The sequence below is a fragment of the Panthera leo genome, chromosome C1 (assembly GCF_018350215.1).
Source record: "Panthera leo isolate Ple1 chromosome C1, P.leo_Ple1_pat1.1, whole genome shotgun sequence".
Lineage (NCBI taxonomy): Eukaryota > Metazoa > Chordata > Mammalia > Carnivora > Felidae > Panthera > Panthera leo.
Window position 1 is genome coordinate 29,423,352 of NC_056686.1, and position 18,880 is coordinate 29,442,231.

The window sequence follows — 18,880 nt, forward strand, 5'->3', positions numbered from 1 at the left end:
GTGCAGAGAAACGGCACAATCTCACATTATTTTATAAAGATCACTCCGGCTGCTGTGGCTGTATTGAAAGGAGACTGGGGAGAGGGCGCGGTGAGGGATGATGAGACTTGAACAAAGTGGAGATGGTGGAGCGATATCCAGACTTAACACCGAAGGCGACAGGATTGGATGAAAAATTGAATACAGTGTGGGAGAAAAAGACAAGAGTCCAGACTGACTCCGTGGTTTCTGGTCGGAGCACCTGGAAGAATGGAACTGCCCTTTATGCAGGTGGAGGATGTCTGGAAGCATCAGGATTTGGGCTGCGTGGGAGGGTGGGTGCATGTTACATTTAACAAGCCCGTGTGACGTCCAGGTGCAGATGTGAGAAGGCAGCTGGACGTCTGGGGCTGGGGTTGAGGGCAGAGGTCTGATGGGTAGTGGAAATGTGGGAGTCTGCAGTGTGTAGACAGTCTTTAGAGCTGCAGGGACACACGAATTGCCCAGGGAATGGGTGTAGGCAGTGAAGAGAAGAGGTCTAAGGACCGCGTCCCCAAACCTGCCATTGTTTGGAGCACAGGGACATCAAGGGAAATCAGAAAAGGAGACTGAGAAAAAATGGCCCTTCTTAGAACAAGGGCCAAAAAAGGGGGGAGTGGAAAGAGTTTCCAAGGCCACGGGTCCGATGTGCTAAATGGCACCAAGGATTAAGGAGCACTAGCCAGCCAGGGAGCCCGCAGCCAGATCCAGCCTCATGAGGTCGCTGGCCACCTGGCCAGGTGTTGTTCTGGTAGTACGGTGGGCAGAAGCCCAGTGTTGGAGGGCTCAAGAGAAAGTAAGAAGGAGAAAACATGGAGGCACTGAGTAAAAAAGCAGCTTCTTGAGTTTTGCCATGAAGAGAGGCAGAGAAATGGGGTGGTCATGAGATAGGATGCAGAAGGATGGAGTTTTTATTACTAATTTTTTAAGATGGGAGAAATTACAATGTGTTTGTTGGCTGGGGGAACAATCTAGTAGAGAGGAAAAGATCTGAGTGCAGGAGTGAAGGGATAATTGTTGAATTATTTGTCCGGCCAAAAATCAGAAGCAGCCCCAAATGTCCATCAAGAGAAAGATAGATAAATAAAAATATGTTATATTCAAAACGATGCCTGGAGGAACAAATTTCAAGAGCAGGAAGGAGCCTCCATGGTATACTTGCTTAAGGATATTTGTGTCAAGATCCCTTGTACTGTAGACAGACCTTAATTCAGATCACATGGGTCCCTCCACCGGCTGTCCCCAAATATCTTCCCATGTCTCAGTGAGAACATGGTGGGTCAGGCTATCTTGGAAGGTCTTCCTTCTGTTTGCCTTGGTCAGAAGAACCTTGTGTGACGGTGACGATGGTGATGGGGATGTTGATGTTGCCAAAAAGAAAGTTAAAAATAGCAGGTACCAAGTATGGAGTGTGTCATCTATTCCTTGCCCTCATGGAGCTTACAGTCTCGATGGACATTAACCAACTCTATCAATTTTTCATTTCAGTTACGGTAAGGGCTGTCAAGTATCAAAGAGGGGCCTGGCCCAATCTAGAGGGGACAAGAAACAGGAAGAATGAGCATGAGTCTACCAGGTAGAGGTGAAGAGAGAAGAGAGGAGGACAAGGAGGGAAAGAACATGGTCAGCAGAAGGAACAGCATCCCTCCCTCCACTGCTTCAACAGGTACTGACCACCTGCCGCATCCTAGGAGGACAAGGCACAGGTCCCTGCTTTCTTGGGGCTGCTGTTCCGGTGGAGGGAGGCAGAGGGTGAACACATAAATGATGTCGGATTTCAGTTAGTGACCAGTGCTGTGAAGATAATAAATCAGGGCAGTGGTGGGGCGGGGAGGGGTTGGTGGGGCGCCTTTGAAAAGATCTCGGGAGAGAGGTGAACTCTCACCAGAGACCTGTTGTGCCCACGTGCCAGGAGAGTCTGAGCATGAGACACAGCAGATGGAAACTCGTAGAAGCAGGAATGAGTTTGTCACATGGTGGGGACAGCAAGGCCAGTGAGCCAGGTGGGCCCATGAACCAAGTGGGACTCAGTGAGATTGGGGTTATGGAGACCCGATTGTGGAGGGCTTTAAAACACTGTTTTAAGCTTCAGTAATCCTAGGTCTTAGCTGGGCTGTGGATGCAAATAGACAACTTCTTGGAAGAAGTCCAGGGTCCCCAGGTCCTCAGGGAATAGGTGGGCTGTGGCTGGTTTTGTTCACCTCAGCCGCAGAGGCAGCTTCTCAGTGAACCCCCCACCCCCGCTTCCAGCCATAGATCTTACCTTATCACTCCCGTCCGTTTAGCATGAGCCATATACTCCACTCCGGAGGAGAACTCTCACTTAATTAATTTTAGATTTAAAGCAACAAGAAGTCCTTATATTAAAAACGGAGTGGGGGGAGAACAGCTTGTTAATTAAAATGTCAGTTAGGGTGTTCCTGGCGAAAACTATGATTAGTGGGTGTTTCCTTTGGTTACAAGCCCTTGTGCTTTGATATTTCATGTGTGAACATAGAGAACCTCACACATGTGCCCGGCGCGCAGAGACGGGCTACATTTCCTGGTGGTTTCAATAGGTCATTCTGTTCTGCGAACTCCAATGTATGCCAGGCCTTCTGGAATTGTTCCCCAGGCCAGTCTTTCAACCTCAGATGCTAGCCCTCTGGCCCTCAGAAGGGATCTCTCTCTCTCTCTCTCTCTCTCTCTCCCCCCACATGCCATTCCCACCCATAGGCTCCAGCTCTGTCTCTGGAAAACCCATGTATCCTTCAGAGGTCACTGCCACCTTTTGTAACTCCTTACTAGATCTCCCAGGCAGAGAGATATCTCCCCTTCCTTTGCACCTTCAGGGCACATTGCTTACATCTTTGTTAGGAAAACAAAAATCTGAGAAAGGAGTTCTTTATGCTTTATCCTACCCAGCTACCTTCCAAGAAGGGTGGATCCTTCATTGTGGTAGGCGATGGGTGTGGGGAGGCTAGACTGACAAAACTGGGGGAAACCTGTGCCAAATGTCTCTGCTTAAGCAAAGGAACCGCTGCAGAAGGACCTGGGGTTAGGCGTGTAGATCTGGGAGGCTGACTGGGGAGCGGGATGGGGAAGGGCCTATAGGGAGAAGAGGCAGCTGATGGCAAACGAAGTTTGGTGGAGGGAATAAATGTTTCCTGGCGGGTGGGGGAGTGGGTTAGGTTTCATTCACAGTGTGCTATGTAAACCTCTCTTTTGTCTCCCCACGACATCTTGGGTGAAATGTGTTATTCACTAAGCTTCTGTGGAACTAGATGAAATTGATTCTGGGGGCACCTGGGTGGCTCATCAGTTAAGCATCCGACTTCGACTCAGGTCATGATCTTGGGGTTTGAGCCCCGCATTAGGCTCTGTGCTGATAGCTCAGAGCCTGGATTCTGCTTTGGATTCTGTGTCTCCCTCTCTTCCTGCCCCTCTCCTGCTCATGCTCTGTCTCTCTCTTTCTTTCTGTCAAAAATAAACATTAAAAAATTCTTTTTAATTAAAAAAAATAGTTTCTGGAAGGGTAAGTATCAAGAACTATGAAAGGTCTGAGATTCACCCTACTTGCCAGCTGACAAGTTAGCTTGCCACAGGGTCACAGGTGCTGCGCAGGACACAGAGGACTCTTGGATAAGATGCCAGGGACTGTGACTCACAACAATAGCAGTAGCCAGAGTGTCAGTGTTTGTGCTGGTTTTCGAAGCTCCAATTCCTGAGGATTGACACAGAGAGATAGCTAACTGACACCTGTGGTTTCAGTACAAGCAAGGAACCCCTAGTTTAGGGAACCCAAATCTTTTATAATGAGCAGTAAGCCTGCTCGAAATAGCCCTGGAAAGAGTCATATCTCTGTTAAAATGGACAACAAACAAACCTTCCCTGTGCTTGGAGAGACACTATCTCTATCTTCCAGGGCTCTTCACTATAAACATACTTTAAAGGATAGTCCCAAACAAAGGCAGTCAGAACTTTTGCTTGCAGAGTGTGCAGAAATGCAAGAGGTCCATGGAGAATTGTCTCCCCAGGGTAAGATGAAGTGTTGATCCCCACTTCTAGGCGGGCAGGGGGTGAGACCAGAAGGTGTGTATGACCCCTGGTGGCATCTGGGTCATGAGCTCTTATAGTATGTTTTTGAAATGAATTAATTTATTATATGCTGAATCAGTTAGCCGTTGCTGCATAATAGGCTGCCCAGAACTTGTGGCTTAATATAATACAACTTGCTTAGTATTCCACTGATTTGGCCTGGGCTGGGCTGATCTTGATGTGCTTTCTTACCTCTCCTCAGCCCCAGCTGGGACACTGAGCAGACGTGGCTCTGTTCCATGTGGTCTTGGCTTGACAAAGTTCCAAGAGACTGAGGCTCTGGGCCCCAGTCCTCTTGAGGCTTAGGCATAGAACAGCCACATTCTCTTTGCCAAGGCAAATCAAAGGAGAGCCCAGATTTATGGCATGAAAAACAGATTCCACCTCATATAAGAGGAACTCCAAAGTCACTTTGCAAAGGTATATGTGTACATATATATATATATATATATATATATATATATACACTTCATGGTACTTGTCACACAGATCTGGCTTCCGGGGTGGGGCCTCTGTCTCCTCCGGATCAGAAGCCCCTTAAAGATAAATGTGCCCCTCCCTGTTTCCTTGGGAACCGCCACCCCACGGTTGCAGCTCACCCTGAGGGCACGGTGGGGTCTCATGTAGAATTCATCCCCATAACATTTGCTGGACTGAGATTTCAGAGAGGGAGGAAGGAAGGGAGCGGGGGGGGGGGGGGGGGGGGGGAAGGAGGAGAGCACAGAGGAGGGAAGAGGAAGGGAGAGAGATGCAGCTCAGGCACAGACACAACCCTCCTGAGCATCTAGTTTGGCCCAGCCTGGAAATCTGCCCTGGGGCTCCTCGGACCTTTCTGGAACAGGTTATTGCCTGTGGACTAAAGGCTTTCCACCCTGAGGCTCCATCTGGAAGTGGAACAGACTCTGCTAGGGGTTGGGAGAAGGAGCTCTCCCATTGTTAGGGGCTTTTACACTTTTTGTCCCTGTTAATAGCTTTATTTAGTTTGTCACTTAATTACTGTTTACTAAGTATGCTTGTAGCTAACATGTATTTATTTACTATGCACTTTGTCTGATTTTAGCAAATTCCCCCCCTCTTCTTTAGATCTCTATTGTTTGGGCTAATAATGCATGTCCAGGTTAAAAAAATTTTTTTAGATAAGAAACACAGAAGAAATAAAAATCTCTTGGTGTTTCGCCCTTCAGAGATAATCGCTGTTGACAGTTTGGTGTGTATCCTTCCAGACTTTTAAAAAATGCTGTATAAATATATATGGATGTGACCCAAATATACCTAAGAAAGCTTTAAGGCTGGTCCCCGCCCAACAGTACATCCAAAATAACCCAAGTCAGATTCTAGAAGCCTGAAGAGTAACGTGACTCTTATAGTGCAGGGGTTTTGCACAGCTTTGCAGGAGACAGCGTTAGGCATCTCTCCTCCTCCCCACGTGTCTTGCTCATCGTCGCTACTAAGGTACTTCTCGCTTCCTCCTACACATCTCTTCTTTCTTTGGGCTGTGCCCTCCTGAACTCTGGGGGCTCCCATCACGTAGAGCTCCCAGAAGTGCTGCTCTTCTGTGACTGCTGTTCTTGTAAGAGTCAGTGCTCCTAGAATTTTTAAGAAAAAAAATTTGCTACCTCTCATTAATCACATAAATAAGATCCTGCCGAACACGTTGTTGACTTAGCTCCTGTTTCTTTCACACCCCCCTCTCTCATGGATACCTTTCTAGGCCTACCGTTTCCTTTTAAAGTCTAGGGTACAACTCCATTGAATGGATGGTCCATAATTTATTTAACGAGTGTCTTGCACCTGGACATTCCAGTGCCTTCCCGTTTTTGCTCCTAAAAACAAAGCTGCCATGCACACCTCTATGACTTTGAACTTTTACATCTTTTCATTCTCTTCCACATGCCCCAAGCTTTACTGTTCTAGGGAAATGTCTGCAAAGTACATTTTCCATTGTCTTCCTTCTGGTCTCTTTGGGAAACTCTCCTTTACTCTATGTGATCCAGGGACTTCCATGATGTCCCAACGCCTGTTACTGGGGGCTGGGAGAAGGGAGGAGAGGTAGTCACATGACTAGCTGACCGATCACAGCACCCCTTCCTTCTGTCTTTGTTATAACCCCATCAGTTTCCACTCGCCGTGTCCACTGTGTCTGCCCTAGCCCCAAACTCATCATTTCTGCCCCTGGCCACTGCCACAGACTTCTCTCTACTGTCTGTAACTCCAGGGCTGTGCAGATGTCCATCCTCAATGGCCACGCATTGTCCCTGACTCTGTCCTTCCCATGCCTAAAAGCCATCAGTGGTATGAGTAAAGTTTTGTCTCCTCAATCTGCTATGTAGAGCCTTCAGGACCTGGCTTCTCCTTACCTCTCCAGCCCTGGGGCTCCCCACTCTCTTTTACACATTCCAAAGTCCCAGCAGATTGTACCACTTCCCAGTTTTTGAACATGCCCTGAATTTTCCAGATTCTCTCTTCTGACCATGCACTTTACTCCACAGAACTCTCACCCCCCAAATGATATAGCTTTAGGCTCCTGGTCCCCATATTCCCCCTGGACCAACAGGACTTAATCAGCTTCACCTCCCTGAGGGGATCCCTCAGCATTTCTAACATTTCTGCATTCCTCGGGATCGCTGGTTAAAAAGGAGCAGAACCCCACCCAACCAGCTTAGATAAGGGGGGGATGGTAGCTATTGTAAGGTCATGGAAGTCTCACAGAAACCAAACTCAGCCAGACCTCGTAGGAATCAGAAGTGGGACCTGGGAGGCCATCAGGGTTGAGAGAGACTCTCTCCATCTGTCAGTGGGCACCTGCCTTCCTGCATCTGCCCTCTCGTTGACTGAAATGAGTATGATGGTAGCTGATGTAAGTACTTGTCCCCTCGCCACCACTGCTCGGGAAACACTCTCATATTTGTATCTGCCCACTCCCCACCCCCAACCCCAGGGTATAATCCAGGGCTTGGCACATTGCGAACAGGAAAAAACACTCTAACATTTTAGCACTGACTTGTGGGACATACAGGGTTTGTGTTTTTATTTTATTCTTGCTTAACCTCACCCCCCTAGGTACTATCATTTCTCCTGTCTTTACAGATGAGGACACTAAAGCAGTAGTTTGCCCAAGCTGACAGCCTAGCATGTGAGAAAACTAGGACTTGATTGCAGGCCCCTTTGAATGAATACATCACCTTGGTAATCAACAGGGGGATCTTGAGGTCATCTGCTCCAGACTCCAGGCTCCAGGGAAGGAGTACGGAACCTCTTCCACAGAGGTAGCCCGCTATGTTCATCTTAAACATCTCCAGAGTGACCCTACCTTCCATCACTCCAAAGATTTTTTTCCCCTTTCCCCAAATATCAGGCACTTCTTCCTCACGTCCAGTCATAACCTCTTGTGTTGATTTAAAATCCTTTTCTGCTTGTCAGACGTCCTCAGGCTTGAAACCAACTGTTGAGAGTCACTTGTTCTTTTTCAACAACCCCGTGAAGTAGACATTTAAAATTCCCACTTGAGGGGTGCCTGGGTGGTTCAGTCGGTTAAGCGTCCAACTTCAGCTCAGGTCATGATCTCGCGGTACGTGAGTTTGAGCCCCGCGTCGGGCTCTGGGCTGATGGCTCAGAGCCTGGAGCCTGCTTCCGATTCTGTGTCTCCCTCTCTCTCTGTCCCTCCCCCATTCATGCTCTGTCTCTCTCTGTCTCAAAAATAAATAAACGTTAAAAAAAATAAAATAAAATTCCCACTTGACAGATAAAAATCTCAAGGCCCAAGAAGGTGAAGCAAGTCACCTAAGGTCATACAGGCCAGACACAGTGGGTCCGGAACTTGAACCCAGGATCTTGGAGACTAAATGTTCCCTCTGGCCAGTCATTTCACCCCTCCCATGGGGTTTAAGGCTATCTGGTCTGTCTGGGACCATTGAAGAAGCAGGCCTGGCTGCTTCCAAAGTGGGTAAGATAAAGGGGAACAAATAGCAAGATTGGGAGAGTGATGCATGAGAGGGAAAGAGCCCTCTCTCAGGTGCAGGGAGGAGTGGGAGAGGAGGGAAGGTAGGGAAGGGTAAGGATCAGCTCAGAGAATGGGGAGAATGAAGGAATAGGCAGTAAGTGCCCAAGCTCTGTATGACAGCCTGCAAGCAGGGTGGCCGTGTGACTACACCAGGGCAACAAGCTTCAACCAGGACCATCACAGGCAAATGGGATGTAGGCTTACCCTGACTGGAAGGTTCTTCATGACCTGCCTCTTTCCTACCCCTCTGAACCTTTCCCCTCTCGTTCTTGCTCTCGTTTACTACACCCCAGCCCTATGAGTCTTCTTGGTCCCCTGTGAAGTTCCCAGGGTACTGCCACTCCGGGAACTTCAGCCCTTCCTCCGTCTGGAATGCTTGTCCCCCAGATCTTCCTGTGGCTGCTCCTCTTGCCACTCAGGTCCCAGCTCACATGTCATCTCCCAGGAGAGGCTTTCCTGAACTCCTGATATAAAGTAGTCCCTTAACTCCAGAGACTCTCTATTCTAGTTTTCTATTGCTGTGTAAGAAATAAACCCAACATTTAGTGGCTTAAAATAACAATAATCATTGTTACATCTTACGATTTCTGTGGGTCAGGAACTTGGGAGGAGCTTGGGAGGGCAGGCAGGCTCGGCAGTTTCCATGCAGTTGCAGTAATGGTGTTTGCAGCTTGTAGAGTGGAGGGCGGGGGCACCTGGAGGCCAGCCGGGCATCTCCCCGTCTCTCCCTGTGTGTAACCTGAAGGCTTGTGCATGTGGTCTCTTGGGGAAGGCTAATTTGAGCTTCCTTACAACATGGTACATTGGCAGTTGGTCTGCCCTCTGGACACTAGGGGCTTCAGGGCAAATGCCTTATCGTACAAGGTAGCCACAGCATCATCTTCTACAACTAGCCTTGGAAATCATATGGCTTCCCTTCCGCCACGTTCCGTTGGTTCCAAATGAATCGCAAGCCTTTTCAGATTCAAGGGGAGGGGAAGCAGACTGTTTCCTTATGGGCTGTGGCAAGGTTCTAGAAAGATACACAAAATCAGAGATATTGTTGTGGCCATCTTTGGAAAATACAACCTGCCACACTGTTGTAGTACCCTGTGAGACTTAACGTCTGAAATTGCCTTAATTATGTATTTTTGACTTGGTTAGTATCTACCCTTTCTCCCCAACTCCCACGCCACTGGAAAATAAGATCCATGGAGGAAGAGACCTTTTCTGTTTGGTTCACCTCTTGTCTTTCCAGTGCCTGCCTTGTAAAACGCACGTACAAATTTCATTGAAGCAAATGAGTGAAATGCTACAGGGTGTGTTAGAAACCAGAGATGGCCTCCCAGGATGCCTGCAGCTGTAGTTTTTGAGCAGTTACTCAAAAAAACATCATTAGAAGCTCTGAATCATGTTTTCATAATTGTTTTCTGAATATAGGTCCTGGCCTTCATTGGTCTGGGTGTCCCGGACCCCAGGCTCCCCTGCCCCTCGGCTGTCCAGTAGTCCCTGGGGCCAGGACACACACATACAACAATGAGTCCTCTTTGCTTTTGAGGACCCCCAGAGGGACAAGCATCCCCAAGTATTTGCCCCCAGCTTCACCCTAGTTTGCAGACTCTTTCTGTCAGCGAAAGACACGTACCATTCTCTCAGGAATCCTGAATCGGGGAAGTGTCCATCTATTCTGGGCTCCTAGACCCTCTGGGAAATAATTCCTGCTGGCCGTGTGCATCTCTTTCTTTTAGACCTGAAATAAAAACGCCAATTTTACTGAACTTTTCTATAAAGGCCATCTTTGAGCCCCACCCTGAACTTATCCAGCAGTTATTAATGTGTATATTAGTTGGGGTTCCCTAGAGAAGCAAAACCAACAGGGTGTGAATGTGTGTGTGTGTGTCTATATCTCTCTCCCTATAAATATATCTATATATTAATATATAGATATCTTATAAATATATAAATTATAAATATATAAGATATCTATCTCTATATAAATATATAAATACATAGATATCTATATATATTTCTATAGAATTCAGATAGAAATATATATATAGATATCTATCTATGTATTTATATATTTATATATAGCTAGATAGATATCTATTTATAAATATATAGATACATATAGATACAGAGATACAGAGCTATACAGAGAGAGCTTTATTTTAAGGAGTTGGCTCAGATGATTTTGGAGTCTTGGCAAGTCCAGAATCTGCAGGTGCATCATCAAACTGGAGACCCAGGGGACTTCCAGTCTGGGTCCAAAGACCATCTGCTGGCAGAATTCCTTCTTGCTTGGGGAGGTCAGTCTTTGTTCTATTAAAGCCTTCAACTGATTGGATGGAGTCCACTTACATTATTCAGGGCGATCTGCTTTACTGAGAAGCCACCAACTTAAATGTTAATCTCATCCAAAAATCACTGTCCCAGAAATATCCAGAATAATATTCAACCAAATATCCGGGCACTGTGGCCAGCCAGGTTGACACATAAAATCAACTACCACAATGGACCAATGCAGGCAATAGAAATGAAAAAGACCCAGTCCTTGTGAAATTAATATCTACCAGAGAGGCAAAATAAACACCTTAAGGGCTCTAAAATGTACATTCGAATGCATGAAAATGCAGATTTTGGAGCCATGTACTGGGGAACTCTGATTTGGAGGCAAGTGGTCCATAGGTCCCTCCTGCTCCCCATTTATCTTGACACTAGCCTAGCCCGGGCTATGATGAATCAAGAGTAGGAGAGAAGCATGAGGCTCTTTGTGAAGGGGAGAGAAGCACTCCGGATGGGTGGTCATAGTCTGGTGCTGAGATGCCAACAGTGTACAGGTGAAGTGGGGAAGAATGTTCCAGGCAGAGGGAACAGAGGGAGCAAAAGCATGAGCATGGTGGAAGTGAAGAGCGTAGAGGAGGAGGTGGCAGAAGACGTGGCTGATAATGAGGTTGGAGCCCATCGAGGCGGTGTGTGGTTGGGTGCTGAAGGCCGTGTTTTGGAACCAGACAAACTTAGAGGTCAACGCAGAGTTGGATACCGCTGTCACAACTCTGGGCGAAGTCAGATAACCTCGCTGAGACCTGGACTTTGCATCTGGGGAAGGAAGGGAGGGAAGATAATTGTATTGCATTAGTCTTCTATTGCTGCTGTAGCAAATCACCACAAACATAGTGACTTAAAACAGCATGGGTTTATTATGATGTGGTTTAGCCATCCAAAACGGGCCTCAGGAAGCTAGAATCAAGGTGTGGGCAGAGCCGTTTTCCTTCTAGAAGCTCTAGAGAATTTTTTCCTTGCCTTTTTCAGCTGAGCACGCTTTTTGGTTTATGGAGGCGTCACTCCAACCTCTGCTCCTATCATCCTATCTCTTTCTTTGACTCTGGCCCTCTTGCCTCCCTTTTGTAAGGGAGATGAACTGGGTGGATGCAGACAGTGAGGAAAACTGCCCCATCTCATGACTCCTGACTTAAACACATCTGCAAAGTCCCTTTTGTCATTTGAGATAGCGCATACACAAACTTCAGGGATTAGGATGAGGACTTCTTTGTGGGGCTATTAGTCTGCCTACCACACCCACTTCACATTATAAAGATTAAAAGAGGTGATGAATGTGAATGCCGGCACGTGGCACCAGCTGGATATGACAGATGTTTCTACTCTTATAAAAAGTACTGAAGCTACAACAAGAAGCTTGGGCCTCATCGTGAAAGGGATGGGAGTAAATGGAGACCCGCTTCCCTTAAAAACCTCCCAGGTTTTAAGCCCGGCAACAAAAATGCAGTTAGGAGTTTGGCTGGGATGGAATACAGTGAAGGGAAAGATACTCAACTTTGGACTTTTTTTTTTTTTTTAACAATGAGGCTTAATCCCTTTAAGCATGACTTACCATCTCTTCCTACTCTGTGCCAGGCCACATTGAAGAGGGAGTCCTCTCCGAGAAGATGTTTGCAGACTTTGTTCTTGACATTGTCTTTTCTGTAAGGGACACAGAAACTGGACATCGTCCGACCTACCTCTTCCTTTTCTGGTGTCCCAAGACTGTTTTTGTTTTCCAGTTTGGTCAAATTTCCAGTCTTCTTTCTTTGCTGCATAGGATCTGCTTAGTGCTGTCCTGTTAATAACTTGGCAGTGGACATTGACAGGTCAGGGCTCCTCCCGCCCCTCTGTCACACTCATAGACATTTCCAACCAAGGGCACTTGTTCCAAGATTTAGCCTCCTACGTACAGACTTTGCTCCCGTAGCCAGCCTCCAGATCAGTGGCCAACGTCACAGAGTCATGAAACTTCTTAAGATCACCAGTTACCTTCACACAGAGCAGGAGAGCTCAACCTGACCCCAAAGAAGAGCAGCTTGCCCGGAAAGGCAGGATTTGAGGAAGGAATGTGCATTTTTTTTCTAGGGAGAGGGGCCACGGTTTTCTTCAGATTTTCAAATGCATCTGTGACCCCCGCCCCCCAACTATTCACAACCACAGAAAGACACATCATCACTTAAATCCGTGAGCCTCACTGAGCTTGCTCATTTAGTTCCTTCTCCAAAAGATTCAGACGATCCCATGACCCAGTGATGTCAAGCTGAACAAAATGCTGCTTCCTGTTAGTTGGGAGAGGCTCCTGCCTGCTCTGGTTTTTGAGGAATATAATTGCCCGGCAGACCCAGAGCTTTTTCTTTTCTGCTGAGCTCTGCCACTCAGACCCACATTCATTATGTGGGGGCTTATACACGGAGGCCCCGGGAGAGAGGGACGGCCCGACTCCACTCCAGATGCATATGGTCCCCCTGGTCATGCCCTCTATTAGAGCATGGCTGGGCAGACCCCTCGGCCTTTCTCCAGGAATTTGAAGGGATCAGGATGAAGGCTGAAGCTTAGATTTTTGAGTAGAGGTAATTTCAGAAGGTGGAATCATAGCTTAAGGAACCCTCTGGAGAATTTTCCTGATGCAAAGCTAACAAGACATTGTGATAATTTCTCTGGAGCTGGCCTCATTCCAAGTTGGATTTTAAACGCAGATTATAAAGCAAACACCATCCCCCACAAGTATTAAAGGAGGGGAAAATAACAGAACGGGGGCTGCAAAAATGGTCTCTATTGTGGGACCAAAAGCCGTCAATCATGCAGGCTGACAGGCGTCAGAGATTGACAGACAGGCCCTCGCTCCTGACTTCAGTTATCAAGGGGAATGGGAAAAGTGTCTGCAAGAACATGTTAAATTGCCAAAGTCATTACCAGTCACCAATTACCAAAGAAAAGATAACAAGGTGTATTTTAGAAAAATCGATGCAACAACATGCATTTCAATACAGCGAGTTTTTTAGAACTTTTGAAAACAAAACGAACTATTTAGGGAATACACAATGGTTTTTAGTGAATACCAAACACTGGGCTTTGTAAAGTCATCAATATTCACTTTAGATTTGGCTCTGCTGAAGAGGAGCAAAGATCAAGCAGTAAACTAATATACTTCATTTTTCCCCCCTCTGGTTCCACCCAAAGGACATAATGATGACTGGAAGGCTAGGCGACTGTCTTGTAAACTCTCCCAAAGAAAGCCCGGCTGGTCATTAAGGGTACCCCGGGCATGGACAGGGCGCAGATCAAGCAGGCAGTGGTCTGCAGAGGGGTTGTGGATGCTGTCCCATGGGATCCTTCCATGTGACCCAGCAGAACTTCTTAACCATTGGCTCTGAGCCTTGCCATGGGCTGGACCCAGGGGACAAAGAGATGAAAGGCACACTTCCTGCCCTATTGGGTCTCTTGGTCTTGTGGGGCTAGTGGAGCACATGACCCCAGTGAAGTAGGGGACAAAGCAGGTTGATGAGAGTCACCAAAGACAGGTGTGAATAAAGCGCAACGAGGCAATGGAACGGTCGAGGCTACTGCAGCCTAGAAGAATCGGAGAAGGCTGTGGAGAGAAGGGAGCATTTGAGCTGATTCTTGGAGCATGAGGACTTCTTCTCTTGGATGCAAATGCCTAAAAAGAGCACAGCAAGATGTAAGTGAAAAGCTTCTTACATCTTGTAGGAGGAGACTGTGAGGTGACCACAGGAGGGAAGCAAGTCTTAAATGGCAGGCTGCAGTGGCAGACGTTTTGTAGGCAAGGGGAGCCATTGCAAATTCTTGAGCTGGGGGGGGGGGGGGGCGGCGTTGAATGAACAGAGCTGTGTTTTAGGGAGACCGTTCTGCTGCAGTGCACTGTGTGGCCCAATGGACCACACTGTGGAGGATTGCTGGAATACATCCTATGAGAGGGTCTGAAGTCCCAGACAAGGATGGAGGGGCAGCAGGGAAGACCCAAAGGGCTATCATCATGTTGCATGCATGAGCCCAAGGGGCCTCACTCTGGTCTCTGCTTCCAGCAAGCCTTCTCACCTCTCAGGCTCTACCTAGGTAGCCTGGCCTCCTGCTGCCTCTCCCCATCCACTAGTAGACCATCGCCCTCCATCTCAGAGTGTCAAGTCTCTTTGCTGAACTCCCCAGTAGGTTTGAGTTACATACTGTTGCCACAATGGTCCAAGTTAGCAGTTCTGCAATGACAGGACCCTGTCACGTGCATTTCTATGGTTCTTCCAGCAACAGTGCAGCCCCACCCACAGCAGAGGAAAGAGTGAAACAGCAAGGCTCTGAGCAGCGAAGCACTTCATGGTTCCCTGAGCACGTGCAAGAAAGATCAGGGCTGTTGTGAATTCGCTCCATGGGCCACTTGGATCCAGTTTGACAAAGGGACACTTTATGACTGGTTAAAATTAGATTTATAAAGCGTTCCTGAGCCTGCAGTGTGAGCAGGACCTGGATGCAGTAGATTGGGTGCCCAGGGAGAGAGGAAGAGCTGCTGGGCTTGAAACATAGAAAGTAACAGGTGAGAAGCAAGACATTGACAGCATTGGAAGAAAGCAAATCCCTTCCATGTGATTGGTAGATGGCATGACCATATCATTAGTTATCAAAACAGAGACACTTTTGGGGGTGAAAGGGACACCATCTGTAATTACTACATGACAGCAGGCTTAAATTGGGATTGTTCCTGAAAGAATAGAATGTGGAATCACCCTAATAACAGGCACTGCTGCTAGCTTGTCTCCCCGCTCCCCTCACCCTACAATCCCTTATATTTTATAGATGTTGAGACTTTTCTCTCTTGGCCTCTCCTCCCCCTCCTCCTTCCCAGGGCTTACCTGCATCTGAGTAATTTGGAATGAGGATGGAGTGTGGCTCAGCCCCTTCCAGGTCCTCTCTCTTCTGGAGCATCTGTGCTCTGGACCAGGGCACCCTCTCTTCCTCCATGTGATCAACTTGAGGGGCAAGACTGCACGTGAGGAAGAGCCTGAGATTGTCTGGTAGGCCAGTGACTGGAGAGGGAGGGATAGAAAGGAACCCCAGGTGACCCCTAAGCTTTTACTAGCCGCAGCAAAGCTCTTATCCCAGAATCTCTTTCTCAGTTGGTTCAGTTCTCAGAACAGTGTGGCTTTCATTCCCCCAAACCACATAGCTGCCCTAAGCGGAGGCTGGGAGTTTGTAGCATCTCATAAAGGCCCTCCTACAAGGGTGTGGCGGTGTGGCATGCCCATGCAGACAGGGACTGGACAGGACCCATACTAGAGGATATTCCTAGAATATGAACAACATAAGAAAAAGAAAATTCTGGGTGGAATTTGTCTTCATGTCCATATCTGAGTGTGAGTTTTTACAAGTTTATTTTGGGGGAGGATATGGAAATTAATGATCAGAACCCCACAATATGCATGTATATTTAAAATAAAATTTACTGAGGTAATAAATTACATATGATAAATGAACCCATTTGAATTTTGACAAATGTATATACCTGTGTAACCATCACACCAATAAATCTATAGAACACTTCCATTTACCCAAAAAGTGCCCCTGTGCCCCTTCTCAGTCAATCTGCCCCCCCATCTCCCTCCCCAGGCAACTGCTGGTGGGATTTTCAACTAATTTTGTCCATTCTAAAACATCATACACATGGATTCATACAGTATGTTTTCTCTGTGGCATGAACTGACAGTTCTCATTTTTCCATTGCTGAGTAGTATTTCCTTGTATGGATGTACCAAGTTTCTGCAGTCACCTGTTGATGAACATTTGGGTTGTTTCCAGTTTTAGGCTATTTTGAAAAAAGCTGTTACAAACATTGTGTACAAGTATTTCCGTGGCCATGTATTTTTCTTGGGTAAATATCTAGGCATTGGTGTGTCATGTTGTGTGTATACTCAAGTTTATGAGGGACTGCAAAACTGTTTTCGAAAGGGGTTGTAGAATTTTGTCCCTTCCATCAGAACATATGAGAGTTCTAGTTGCCCTACACACCTACTGACACTTGGTATTGTCAGGCTTTTCAGTTTTAGCCATTGAAGTCAGGATGAAGTAGCACTTTGTTGAGGTTCTAAATTGCATTTCCTAATGACTAATGATGCTGAACCCCTTTATATGTGTTTATTGACCGTATGAATATCTTCTTTTGTGAAATCTCTGATCAAATATTTTACTCATTAAAAACAAATATATAGTAGCTAATTTTGTCAACTTGACTGGCCTGAAGGATACCCAGATAGGTGGTAAAAAAAACATTTCTGGGTGTGTCTGTGAGGGTGTTTCTGGAAGAGATTAGCATTTGAGTCAGTAGACCAAGTAAGGAGATCTGCTCTCATCAATGTGGGCAGCCATTATCTTATAAATTGGGGGCCTGAAAGGAACAAAAGGTGAAGGAAAGGTGAAGGCTGTCTTTCTTCTTGAGGTGGGACATCGGTTTTTTCCTGCCTTTGGGCATAAGAGCTTTTGGTTCTTGGGTCTTTAGACTCCAGGACTTATATCAGTGGCTCCCTGGTTCTTGAGTCTTTGGATTCAGACTGAATTATACCAATGGCTTGTCAGGTTCTCCAACTTGCAGATGGAAGATTATGGAACTCCTTGCCTTCCATAACTGTGAGCCAATTCCTATAATATGTCTCCCCTTATATCTATCTATCTTTCTTTATGTATATCCTACTGGTTCTGTTTCTCTAGAGAATCCTAATACTATATATATAACAAAGAACAAAATATTTTTTATGTTCTGTTTTATAGTTTATGGTTTTAGGTTATATATTTAGACCTATGCTCCATTCAAGTTAATTTTTTTGTACGGCGTAATGTAGGGGTCAAGGTTTGTTATTTCTTTTCCATAAAGATACCTAGTTGTTCTGACATCATTCATTGAAAGACCATCCTTTCCCCATTGAAGCACCTTGGAATCTTTGTCAAAAATCTACTGGACATAAATAAGTCAGTTTCTTGACTCTATTTTGTTCCATCGACTTGTCTGTATATCCTTACATGAATGCCACGTTTTCTTGATTACTATAGCTTAATAATATGTCTTGAAATCATGTATCAGTCCTCCAACTTTAGAACACCATGCTATATATCATTTTTGATTGTTGGAAATAATTGTGGTTGAATTAAATGTGTAATAAACTTTCCATTATCCGTTTCTAGTAGGGGTTGTTCAATCACTCAGTCAATATGTTTGTGGTCTTCTGAGAATGGTGACTTAAAGTGTTCACCTGCATTTTGCAACAAATAAGGATCTGATCTGGTGAACTACCATGTTCTAGTTGCAAACTAGATAACCAACCTCCTCCTTACAGGATGTTGCTTTTTAACAAGGTGGATTTCTGGCTGGGTTTGCTCCCCGTCACGCTAGCACTTACAAGAGTGTCAACACATCTATTGTTGCAGGAACCAATGCAACACCTGTGGTGTGGTAAAAGGATGCTGGGCTAGCTGGCTGCAGAGTGCCCCTCTCTGGCATTCACCACAGTGCTGCTTGGGATTTTCACAAATGGCATGTAAAGACAGAAATCAAAGAGTTGCCTTCAGGGCTCACAAAAGCCCCTGTCTGCTGGGTGGGTCCAAGTCCCCAGTAGATCTGTTGGTCCCCAACCAGGAGCTGCTCTTGGATGGGGTCTGTCAGCTAACTGGACACCAGACATCCAATAAATCCTCATCAGAGCCTGAACCTGAGCCAGGCATTACCTGGGGATCAAAGCGTTACCATTCCATTCCGAGTGACTGCTTTCCCAAACTGCAGTTTTACTCCAACCCTCTGATAGTCCTTGCTGCCCTGCAGCTGGTGTATTTAGCATAGCCTTCAACCTGGGCTTCAGGGTAGACCTGAAATCAGAAGATCTGGGTTCAAGTTCTGGCTCTGACACCTACTCATTGTGACCTTGGGCAAAGCACTTCACATTCCTGGAGTCTGGTTCTTTCCCTGTGGAGTTAAGACTCTAATGTCTTCCTACCAGGGCTACTGTATGTATATGAAAGTGTTTTATCAATATAAACCACAGTGCAGGAATCTATCTAAAGGATTATCATTACCGTTGTTTCTCCTTTTAGCCAAAGTATAGCTAACAGAAGCATGAGGAATGTCAATGGTTCCTGTAGGAGAAAAGGTGGTGTATTGGTTTCTTATGCTTGCTATAACAAATTGCCATGCACTTGGTGACTCAGAGCAACAAAAATTTATTCTCCTACAATTCTGGAGGCCAGACATCCAAAATCAGTTTCACTGGGCTGAAATCAAGGTGTTGGCAGAGCTGTGCTTCCTCTGGAGGCTCTAGGGGAGAACCTGCTCCTTGCCTTTTCCAGCTTCTGGTGACAGCTGGCAGTCCATCCACTTGTGGCTGCACTCCACCCTCTGCCTCCCTTCTCCATGTTGCCTCTCCTCTTCCATGTCTACTTCTCCTCCACCTCTCTCTTATAAGGACTCTTGTGAAGGCATTCGGGGCCCATCCAGTT